Source organism: Dendrobates tinctorius, unplaced genomic scaffold (assembly GCF_039654945.1).
Source record: "Dendrobates tinctorius isolate UK_male_01 unplaced genomic scaffold, ASM3965494v1 ptg000028l, whole genome shotgun sequence".
NCBI classification, from domain to species: Eukaryota; Metazoa; Chordata; class Amphibia; order Anura; family Dendrobatidae; genus Dendrobates; species Dendrobates tinctorius.
In genome coordinates this window covers 24,754,056-24,766,298 of record NW_027361696.1, presented here as the reverse complement: position 1 = coordinate 24,766,298, position 12,243 = coordinate 24,754,056, and the positions used below count along the sequence as shown (strand labels likewise).

The following is a 12,243-nucleotide window of genomic DNA, read 5'->3' as shown; positions in this document are numbered from 1 at the left end:
CTTAAAAAATCTTTTGACTGTGGACAGTTTGAGGGGTGGAGGCAGGGCTGGGGTGGAGCCTGGGTGGAGTCTCAAAGAGACCCCGAAAATGTTGCCAGTATGGGGCCCCGTAATTCCTAGTGACAGATCTGGTTGTGCCTTGCGCCTCTCAGGGATTGGTGTGGTGTGACGTGTGTTCATGGCAGGGTGACCGCTAGCAGCAGAGGGTAAAGTCCTGCAGAATCTCTTCTCCTTCGGCTAATTATTACCCATAGAAGAACTGGACAGCTCGGTGTGGACGTCTGTCTGGAATTATCTGACACTGCGAAAACAGTGCTGCCCCCTGAAGAGTCTGTTACCTTCTCCGTTCTCTGGGGTCTCTTGTGCTTCAGACGATGACTTCTTACCAAGCGTTTGAAGGAACTGAGAAAATAGAAGGTAAAAGTAATGACATACAAAATACTGACGATACAATCTATAAAAGCTGTCAACAGACAAATCATGATTGATGATAAAACCTTAAGGGGGTGTAAGGGCTTAGATAATGAGGACCATTTCTTACTATGGATCATAAATATCAGATCGTAGAAGGTCCGACTTCTGGAATTCCCTTCAATCATTTATCAGGCCACATGGCTGCTGGAAGTGCATAGTGTACAGTGCCGTGTTGGGACAGCACAGCGCCGCATACTGTACAGTGGCTGTTCTCAGTACTGCAGCTCAGCTGCCATCCCCTTCAGTAGGAGCTACAGTACTGAGAATGGCCACTACACAGTATGTTGGTGCTGTGGTGTCCAGACTTGGTACTGTGCACTGCGTACTTCCATCAGTGACCTGACAATTGATTGGAAGAAATTCCAGAAGTCGGACCTTCTACAATCTGATATTAATGATCCATCCTAAGAAATGGTCCTCACTATCCAAGCCCTGGACATCCCTCTTAACTCTGTGACAATTTTTCCTTTTTTTTCAAGTGTGTTTTATCCCCCAATGGATGCAACTTTTTTATTTTTCCTTTGCCTTACCCAAACAATGGCTTAGGGTTATTTTAGGGTCAAGTTGTAGTTTTGAATTACCCCATTCAGTTTACTAAACTTTATTCTATGTGTCAATATTTGATACAAAGTTTATATGAAAATCCGTCAGTGATGTCGTTCTTACGGGGAGATTACAACTCTCTTATCTTTTTTCTGAATTCCTTGCTGATTTATGATCAACAATCAGCTCAGCTTTCATGCAGTCTGTAGTCAGAAGGTTGGGGCTACATGGAGAATTTGTATAAAAATCAAACACATATAGATGGTAGGGGTAATGTGTCCCGTGAAGCACTTACAGTAAATAGCAATACGAAAAAAGAAATGTGCCAGGACAAAATTTGGAAAGTTTAAAAATACATATATTGATTTTATTGAATACAGAAATACACATAAAAAGATATAGGATTCCAGAAATTACAGACACAGAAGGAACAGTCTGGTGGGAAAGGAATCCTAAACCAATTGTGGGTGCCCTGATCATTCAGAGAAGCAGTGTTAACAGGAGAAACAGGAAAATAGTACACTGCTCAAAAAAATAAAGGGAACACTTAAACAACAGAATATAACTCCAAGTAAATCAAACTTCTGTGAAATCAAACTGTCCACTTAGGAAGCAACACTGATTGACAATCAATTTCACATGCTGTTGTGCAAATGGAATAGACAACAGATGGAAATTATTGGCAATTATCAAGACACCCTCAATAGAGGAGTGGTTCTGCAGGTGGGGACCACAGACCACATCTTAGTACCAATGCTTTCTGGCTGATGTTTTGGTCACTTTTGAATGTTGGTTGTGCTTTCACACTCGTGGTAGCATGAGACAGACCCTACAACCCACACAAGTGACTCAGGTAGTGCAGCTCATCCAGTATGGCACATCAATGCGAGCTGTGGCAAGAAGGTCTGCTGTGTCTGTCAGCGTAGTGTCCAGAGGCTGGAGGCGCTACCAGGAGACAGGCCAGTACACCAGGAGATGTGGAGGGGGCCATATGACGACATCAACCCAGCAGCAGGACCGCTACCTCCGCCTTTGTGCAAGGAAGAAGAGGAGGAGCACTGCCAGAGCATGTGAAATTGGTTGTCAAACAGTGTTGCTTCCTAAATGGACAGTTTGATTTCACAGAGGTTTGATTTACTTGAAGTTATATTCTGTTGTTTAAGTGTTCCCTTTATTTTTTTGAGCAGTGTAATTTAGATGGAAAGAAAAAGTCTCCAAAGACAATGATCCAATAATCACCATAAGAATATATTTAAAATGCATCAAATAATAAAGAATATATGTCATAATTACAGTGGGTACGGAAAGTATTCAGACCCTTTTAAGTTTTTCACTCTTTGTTTCTTTGTAGCCATTTGGTAAATTTAAAAAAGTTCTCATTAATGTACACTCTGCACCCCATTTTGACTGAAAAAAAACCCAGAAATATAGAAATTTTTGCAAATTTATTTATAAAGAAAAGCTGAAATATCACATGGTCATAAGTATTCAGATCCTTTGCTCAGACACTCATATTTAAGTCACATGCTGTCCTTTTCCTTGTGATCCTCCTTGAGAGGGTTCTACTCCTTCATTGGAGTCCAGCTGTCTTCATTAAACTGATAGGACTTGATTTGTAAAGGGACCCGCCTGTCTATATAAGACCTCACAGCTCACAGTGCATCTCAGACCAAATGAGAATCATGAGGGCAAAGGAAATGGCCAAGGAGCTCAGAGACAGAATTGCGGCAAGGCACAGATCTGGCCAAGGTTACAAAAGAATTTCTGCAGTGCTCAAGATTCCTAAGAGCACAGTGGCCTCTATAATACTTAAATGGAAGAAGTTTGGGAACACAAGAAGTCTTCCTAGACCTGGCCGTCCAGCCAAATTGAGCAATTGTGGGAGAAGAGCCTTGGTGAGAGAGGTAAATAAGAACCCCAAGATCACTGTGGCTGAGCTCCACAGATGCAGTAGGGAGAAAAGAGAAAGTTCCTTAAAATCAACTACCACTGCAGCCCTCCACCAGTCGGACCTTCATGGCAGAGTGGCCCGATGGAAGTCTCTCCTCAGTGCGAGACATATGAAAACCTGCATAGAGTTTGCTAAAAAACGCATGAAGAACTCCCAGACAATGAGAAATAAGATTCTCTGGTCTGATGAGACGAAGATAGAACTTTTTGGTGATAATTCTAAGCGGTATGCGTGGAGAAAACCAGGCACTGCTCATCACCTGCCCAATACAATCCCAACAGTGAAACATGGTGGTGGCAGCATTATGCTATGGGGGTGTTGTTCAGCTGCAGGGACAGGACGACTGGTTGCCATTGAAGGAAACATGAATGCGGCCATGCACAGAGATATCATGGATGAAAACCTCTTCCAGAGTGCTCTGGACCTCAGACTTGGCTGAAAGTTCACCTTCCAACAATACAATGACCCTAAGCACATATCTAAAATAACAAAGGTGTGGCTTCAGAGCAACTCTGTGACCATTCTTGACTGACCAAGCTAGAGCCCTGACCTAAACCCAATTGAGCATCTCTGGAGAGACCTGAAAATGGCTGTCCACCTACGTTCACCATCCAACCTGATGGAACTGGAGAGGATCTGCAAGGAAGAATGGCAAAGGATCCCCAAATCCAGGCGTGAAAAACTTGTTGCATTATTTCCAAGAAGACTCATGGCTGTACTAGCTCAAAGGGTGCTTCTACTCAATACTGAGCAAAGGGTCTGAATACATATGACCATATGATAATTCGTTTTTTTCTTTTTTAATACATTTGCAAAAATTTTTACATTTCTGTTCCTTTTAGTCAAGATGGGGTGCAGAGTGTACACTAATGAGAAAAAAATGGACTTTTTTGAATTTACCAAATGGCTGCAATGAAACAAAGAGTTAAAAATTTAAAGGGGTCTGAATACTTTCCGTACCCACTCTGTACAGATAATATAGTATATCACATTACTGAATGCAAAAAATATATATGTGAATAATTTTTTAAAAGGATATAAGAATCCCCATGTGATTAATAACAAAGTAAAGGCCAGAAAAAGCCATACACCTGACAAATGCTATTGAGAATTCTGCTATTAGAAGTGGAAAGGAAGAACAAAGACAAAAGTATATATATAATCGTCTTAATCGGGCGCAGCGCATCGGTAAAAAATAGAATAAAAAAAAAAAAAGGTTATACTCACCTTCCGACGGCCCGCGATGTCCACTCCACGCGCCCGGCCTCGCGGTCCCAGTAATGCATTGCGCGAAACACCGCTGATGACGCCGCGCTCTCGCGAGAGTGACGTCATCTCCGGTCTAAGGTGCAAGGCATTACTGGGACCGCGAGTTTATAACTATTTTTTATTTTAACAGAGACCATGCATACCAGGAAATGGGGGTGACGGGACCATGCATACCAGGAAAGGGGGGCGAAGGCGACCATATATACCAGCAAAGGGGGGTGAGGAGACCATGCATACCAGCAAAGGCGGGTGAGGGTGACCATGCATACCAGGATAGGGGGGTGAGAGTGACCATGCATACCAGAATAAGGAGGTGAGGGTGATCATGCATACCAGGATAGGGGGGTGAGGGTGACCATGCATACCAGGATGGGGGGGTGAGGTTGACCATGCATACCAGTAAAGGGGGGTGAGGGGGACCATGCATACCAGGAAAGGGGGGTGAGGTTGACCATGCATACCAGGAAAGGGGGGTGAGGGGGACCATGCATACCAAGAAAGGTGGGTGAGGGGGACCATGCATACCAAGAAAGGGGGGTGAGGGGGACCATGCATACCAGGAAAGGGGGGTGAGGGGGACCATGCATACCAGGAAAGGGAGGTGATGGGACCATGCATACCTGGAAAGGAAGGTGAGGGGACCATGCATACCAGGAAAGGGGGGTGAGGGGACCATGCACACCAGAAAAGGGAAGTGAGGGGACTATGCATACCAGGAAAGGAGGGTGAGGGGGACCATGCCTACAAGGAAAGAGGGGTGAGAGGACCATGCATATCAGGATTGGGGGGTGAGAGGACCATGCATTCCAGGATAGAGGGGTGAGGGTGACCATGCATACCAGGATAGGGGGGTGAGGTTGACCATGCATACCAGGAAAGGGGGGGTGAGGTTGACCATGCATACCAGGAAAGGGGGGTGAGGGGGACCATGCATACCAGGAAAGGGAGGTGAGGGGACCATGCATACCAGGAAAGGGGGTGAGGGTGACCATGCATACCAGGAAAGGGGGGAGGGGGACCATGCATACAAGCAAAGGAGGGGGGAGGGGGACCATGCATACCAGCAAATGAGGGGGAGGGGGACCATGCATACCAGCAAAGGGGGGTGAGGGTGACCATGCATACCAGGATAGGGGTGTGAGGTTGACCATGCATACCAAGATAGGGGGGTGAGGGTGACCATGCATACCAGGATAGGGGGGTGAGGTTGACCATGCATACCAGGAAAGGGGGGTGAGGTTGACCATGCATACCAGGAAAGGGGGGTGAGGTGGACCATGCATACCAGGAAAGGGGGGTGAGGGGGACTGCTATGAATGAGTCACCGGAGGAGGAAAAAACACAAATGCAAGCTAAGTCCAGAAAACCGGAGAGGTTAGTAGCTAGCTGATTGCAGACCTCTGATCCTATTCACAACAACTATCAGTAGTCGTGGAGCGTTCCTACGGTGGTCCTAGACGCCGCTTCACAGCCGGAGAACTAAATAAGCCTAAAGAAAGAAAGGGGAAATCTAAACTGCCCCAGAGCAGACCCCAAAGCAATAGACAGCCCCCAACATGTATTGTCGATGAAAACAGATGAAAACACAAACACAGACAGAAAGACAGGCAGAGCAAACGATGGGGCCCAACTAACTAGTTAGGAAAGGACAGAAAAGATGCTGGCTGCAATCCGCAAAAACCCTACCAAAAATGTCCAAACACGTCTGATAGGAAAAACGGCCCTGAAGTCACTAGACTTCAAAATCTCTATATCAGCACTCCGATATATTCTGAAGACAGAGTAAAAAAGATTTAACCGATCAGGGACAAAAATGGAAATTCAGCAGAGCCCCAGCCGGGGCTGGCAGAACACAAAACAAAGCAAATCAGACAAAATCTCATGGAACAATAACAGAGCTTTAGAAGACAGGAACTCAACTGGAGGCCAGAGCTCAGAGCAGAGAAATCACCAGCAACCCTACAGGGCGTCGGCTGCCTTATATCCACTCAGAGATTCCGGATGTCCAATCGCAATCCACCTGTTCAGGTGACAGGTTTCTCCCATCCAAATCAGTTTCACCACCTCCTTTCACCAGCAGAGGAAGTTCATCGGACATCAAAGGTGAACGAGAAAATGAGCTCACAACAGGGGACCATGCATACCAGGAAAGGGGGTTGAGGGGGACCATGCATACCAGGAAAGGGAGGTGATGGGACCATGCATACCAGGAAAGGGGGTGAGGGGGACCATGCATACCAGGAAAGGAAGGTGAGGGGACCATGCATACCAGGAAAGGCGGGTGAGGGGACTATGTATACCAGGAAAGGAGGGTGAGGGGGACCATGCCTACCAGGAAAGAGGGGTGAGAGGACCATGCATATCAGGATTGGGGGGTGAGAGAACCATGCATTCCAGGATTGGAGGGTGAATGGACCATTCTTACCAGGATTGGGGCGTGAGAGGTACCATGCATATCAGGATTGAGGGGTGAAAGGACCATGCATATCAGGATTGGGGGATGAGGGGACCATGCATATCAGGATTGGGGCGTGAGTGGACCATGCATACCAGAAAAGGGGGGTGACTGGACCATGCATACCAGGAAAGGGGAGTGAGGGGACCATGCTTACCAGGAAAGAGGGGTGGGAGGACCATGCATACCAGGATTTTGGGGTGAGAGGACCATGCATTCCAGGATTTGGTGGTGAGAGGACCATGCATTCCAGGATTGTAGGGTAAGGGGACCATGCATATCAGGATTGGGGGGGTGAGCGGACCATGCATATCAGGATTGGGGCATGAGAGGACCATGCATACCAGGATAGGGGGGTAAGAGGACCATGCATATCAGGATTGGGGGGGTGCATTATTATTAAAACTTCATAAATAAACTACATACATATTCTAGAATACCCGATTCTTTAGAATCGGGCCATCATCTAGTCTAAATAATAAAAATATTGGAGAACGAGAAACCAATCACAAACTAAAATGTTTCTATACTAATGAACAAAGCATGGGCAGCAAAGAAGGAGAATTGGAACTACTAACACAGGAAAAGAAATATGATGTCATTGGAATCACTGAAACTTGGGACAATACACATGATTGGAATACAAGGCTAGAAGGATACAACTTATTTGATAGAAACAGACTTGATAAGCGAGGAGGAGGTGTCGCACTGTATGTTAGAAACACATATATCTGCACAGAGATTAAAGCTTCAGAGACTGGGAGTTCTGTGGAAACTGTTTGGGTAAGAATACAAGGACAGAACAATGGAAAGGACACCATTGTAGGCATTTACTACAGGCCGCCTGTGCAAACTGAAGATATGGATGAACTCTTTATGCATCAAATGGCCAAGTTCTCCAAAAAATATGACATAGTTGTCATGGGAGATTTCAACTATCCAGACATTTGTTGGGAATCTCTCTCAGGCAAAACTAACAGGTCAAGGAAATTCTTATCCTCTCTTGCTGACAGCTTTATCTTCCAAAAGGTAGGGGAGAAAACAAGGGGAACTGCTACCTTGGATCTAATCCTTATAAACAGGGAGGAAATGGTTGAGGAGGTAAAAGTGGCTGGGACCCTAGGAGGTAGCGACCATGCTATTTTAGAATTTTGGATAACTAGAGGAACAAGACCAGTGAAGTCTCAGACGTCAAGGTTAGATTTCAGAAAGGCAAATTTCAAGGGATTCAGGAAGAGAATTGGAGGGATCCAATGGCTGGATTTCCTTAAGGACAAAAATGTCCAGGAAGGATGGGAAATCTTGAAAAATGAAATTCTCAAAGCACAATTGTTAACAATAGGGAGCAATTAAGAAACCAGGATGGATGAATACAGAACTTAAGCACATGCTAAAAAGGAAGAAAGAAATGTTTATAAAATGGAAAGAGGGAGGCATATCTAAAGAAGAATATAATGCTGTCTGCAAAACTTGCAGGGCACAAATCAGATTATTAAAGCTGACAATGAATTGAGGCTTGCAAGAGACGTCAAAAGCAATAATAAAGGATTTTGGAGATATGTCAAAAGTAAAAGAAAAGTCAAAGATGCTATAGGATTTTTACAGGATGAAAATGATGAAATGGTAAGACAGGATGTTGAGAAGGCCGAACTTTTAAAATCCCATTTTGCATCTGTTTTCTCTCAGAAAGGAAATGTAACATCAACTGTTCTTCACTGTCCTATTAAGGAATAGAGGAATACAGGATATCTATAAACAGAAAGATAGTGAGGAAACACTCAGCTAACATAAGTGAATTCAAGTCTCAAGGTCCAGATGAATTACACCCCAGAGTACTGAAGGAGATAGCAGAAGAAATTTTTGAACCTCTCTCCATAATCTTTGAAAATTCTTGGAGAACATGAGAAGTCCCAGAAGACTGGAGAAGAGCAAATATTGTACCTATCTTCAAAAAGGGAAAGAAGATGGACCCAGGCAACTATAGGCCGGTGAGTCTGACTTCTATACCAGAAAAGATCTTTGAACAAATTATTAAACAACATGTATGTAAGTACCTGGATAAGAATGAAATGATTAAATAGAGTCAGCATGGGTTTGTAAGTCATGTCAGGCTAACTTAATTTCCTTCTATGGCAGAATCACTGATTGGGTGGATCAGGGAAATGCTGTAGATATAGTATATCTTGACTTAAGCAAAGCATTTCACAAAGTATCTCACACAATCCTTATTGAAAAAATGGCTAAGTATGGAATCAACAAGGCAACCGTTAGGTGGATTCATAACTGGCTTAGTGATCGGACCCAAAGAGTGGTCGTAAATGGCTGCACATCCAGTTGGAAGAATGTCTCAAGTGGGGTACCACAGGGCTCTGTCCTGGGCCCTGTATTGTTCAACATCTTTATCAACGATTTAGATGAAGAAATTGAGGGTAAACTGATAAAATTTGCTGATGACACAAAGCTAGGAGGGATAGCTAACACTAGAGAAGAGAGAGAGGATTCAAAAAGATATAAATAAACTGGAGCATTATGTGGAGCTCATCATATACTGTATCGAACATTATATGGGACCAATGATTCTGTATGGAGAAACATATGGGCCTCATTACTCTGTATAGCGGACTATGCGGTGGCCATAATACTGTATGGAGGAATATACTGTCTGTTTTTGGAGCTATTGGAGAATTTAAAATGGATATCAGTCATGTGATGTAAGAATTGAAGTATTTTTCATTGTACTGTACCGCTATTTCTCTGCCGTATCAAAGGATCATGAATTGTGTCATGTGTTACAGGAGCCCAGTGACACTCTTTGGCCCTGGGCCCACGAAAATCTGGAGCCAGCACTACCCCCCCCACAAATTTAGCCAAATAACCCCCAGTTTTCAATGCCTAACTATTATTATAAAGTAAATTAAGGTTGACAAGCTTAAGGAATAAGAATTGATGTTTTTGGCATTAAAATGGGCACTGTAGGTGTGTTTCCTGTCCTCCACTCACTGCCGACTTTTCCTCCCCATTGACTTACATTGGGTTTCGTGTTTCAGTCGGACTTCGACTTTTCACAATAATCGGCCGATTTCGTTCAACCCGAATTTTGTGAAAGTCGGGTTTAGTGAAACCCGACTCGACTCGAAAAAAGGCAAAGTCGCTCATCTCTGTGTGACACATTAGTACATAGTCATCATCAGAACAATGACAGGAAGCGGTCACATATTTTTGGATCATGTGGACCAAAATGGGGAAGCTCTGCATGTGGCAGGTGCGTTGCTTGCCCCAATTTGATTAATGCTTTGGACGTTCAAAACTCTACTGGTACCACCAACTATAAAATTACCCACTCAACTGTAACCCATTAGGGGCAATATATTATATGATGTGCCTCCTGTGTCAGGAGGGCTCTGTCACTGGGCTCCTGTAACACATGACACAATTCATGATCCTTTGATACGGCAGAGAAATAGCGGTACAGTACAATGAAAAATACTTCAATTCTTACATCACATGACTGATATCCATTTTAAATTCTCCAATAGCTCCAAAAACAGACAGTATATTCCTCCATACAGTATTATGGCCACCGCATAGTCCGCTATACAGAGTAATGAGGCCCATATGTTTCTCCATACAGAATCATTGGTCCCATATAATGTTCGATACAGTATATGATGAGCTCCACATAATGCTACAGTATATGTTGTTCATCATGGATGAAGCTCCAGTGTCTTATGGGCCCAAATAATGCTCCATATATAATGGGCCCCATTTCTAATGCTCCAGTGTATAATGGGCCCTGTAAATGCTGCTCCAGTGACTGATGTCCACCTTTTGAATGCTCCGGCCCCAGATATCATTCTCCAGAGTATCGTGCACCCCAAAAATTGCTCCCAACCTTTAAAACAATTAAATAAGTCTCCTCGCTAAGGAATCCCTGTACTCTGGACTCCTCGTCGTCCCCATCTTCCATCTCTCTGCACTTGGACTGTTTAGGCAGAGGGCGTACAGACGTGATGTCATCGCGCTCTTTGAGCAGAATGTCACTGTCAGGAAAAGTGTTTGGTTTCCGGGGGCAGTATGGTTCAAAGCTGAACCTTAACCCCTTACCTACAATTGACGTAATATTCCGTCCATGTGACCATGGACCTAATTACTATGGACGGAATATTACAGTCACGGACCGCCCCCGACACGTTAACCCCTTGCACACCGCGATCAAACGCGATCGCGGTGTACCGGGGGTTAAAGGGAAGCATCGGCAGGGAGGGGGCTCCCTCCGTGCTTCCCTGAGCCCCCCACAGCAGCGCAATGTGCAGCGCTGCTGCGGGGGGCTCCTTTCCTCCAGGCCCCCGAATCCAAGATGGCGACGGGGGCCTTCGGGGGCCTGAGGAAGCTGGCTTCCTCAGTGCCTGCAAAGCGCAGGCATGAGGAAGTCTGCAGCAGTGCCTGTGACAGATCGCTGATCTGTCACAGTGATCTGTGATGTGACAGATCAGCGATCTGTCACAGGACAGTGATGTCCCACCTGGGACAAGGTAATAAAGTAAAAAAAAAAAAAAAAGTGTTAAAAATAATTTTAAAAAAATCGCTAAATAAATTAGTAAAAAAAAAAAAAAATATTCCCCAATAAATCCATTTTTTCAAAATAAAAAAAAACAAAAACAATAAAAGTACACATATTTGGTATCGCCGCGTCCGTAATGACCTGCCCTATAAAACTGTCCCATTAGTTAACCCCTTTAGCGAACCCCTTAAAAAATAAAAATAAAAAACGAAGCAAAAAATAATGATTTATTATCATACCACCGAACAAAAAGTGCAATAACGCGCGATCAAAAAGACACATATAAATATCCATGATACCGCTGAAAATGTCATCTTGTCCCGCAAAAAACGAGCCACCATACAGCATCATCCGCAAAAAAATAAAAAAGTTATAGCTCGCAGAATAAAGCGATACAAAAATAATTATTTTTTATATAAAATTGTTTTCATTGCAAAAAACCGACAAAACATAAAAAACGACCTAAATGAGGTATCGCTGTAACCGTACTGACCCGAAGAATAAAACCGCTTTATCAATTTTACCGCACGCGGAACGGTGTAAACGCACCCCCCCAAAAGAAATTCATGAAATGCTTGTTTTTGTTCATTCTGCGTCGCAAAAATCGGAATAAAAAGCGATCAAAAAATGTCACGTGCCCGAAAATGGTACCAATAAAAACGTCAACTCGTCCCGCAAAAAATAAGACCTCAAATGACTCGGTGGGTCAAAATACGGAAAAATTATAGCTCTCAATATGTGGTGATGCAAAAACTACTTTTACAATAAAAAGCGTCTTTTAGCGTGTGACAGCCGCCAAACATAAAAACCGCCATAAATAGTAAATCAAACCCCCCGTTATCACCCCCTTAGTTAGGGAAAAATAATAAAACTAAAAGAAAATGTATTTATTTCCATTTTCCCGCTAGGGTTAGGGATAGGTTAGGGTTAGGGTTAGGGCTAGGGTTAGGGTTAGGGCTAGGGTTAGGGCTAGGGCTAGGGCTAGGGTTA

At 44.0% G+C, this 12,243-nt stretch overlaps 1 protein-coding gene across 3 annotated transcripts in view; it reads left to right on the top strand.

The window, feature by feature from the left end:
• The window catches only part of HPN (hepsin), a 76,520-nt gene that overhangs the window by 8,231 nt on the left and 56,046 nt on the right, over nucleotides 1-12,243 (top strand). Inside the window, exon 1 of one of the 3 annotated variants that reach the window (XM_073570489.1) lies at nucleotides 250-417. The exons of the other annotated variants lie outside the window; for them this stretch is intronic. The gene's annotated coding sequence lies outside the window, so the exon portion shown is untranslated. Of the gene's footprint in view, nucleotides 1-249; nucleotides 418-12,243 lie in introns of those variants that run through there. 3 annotated transcript variants of the gene reach the window in all.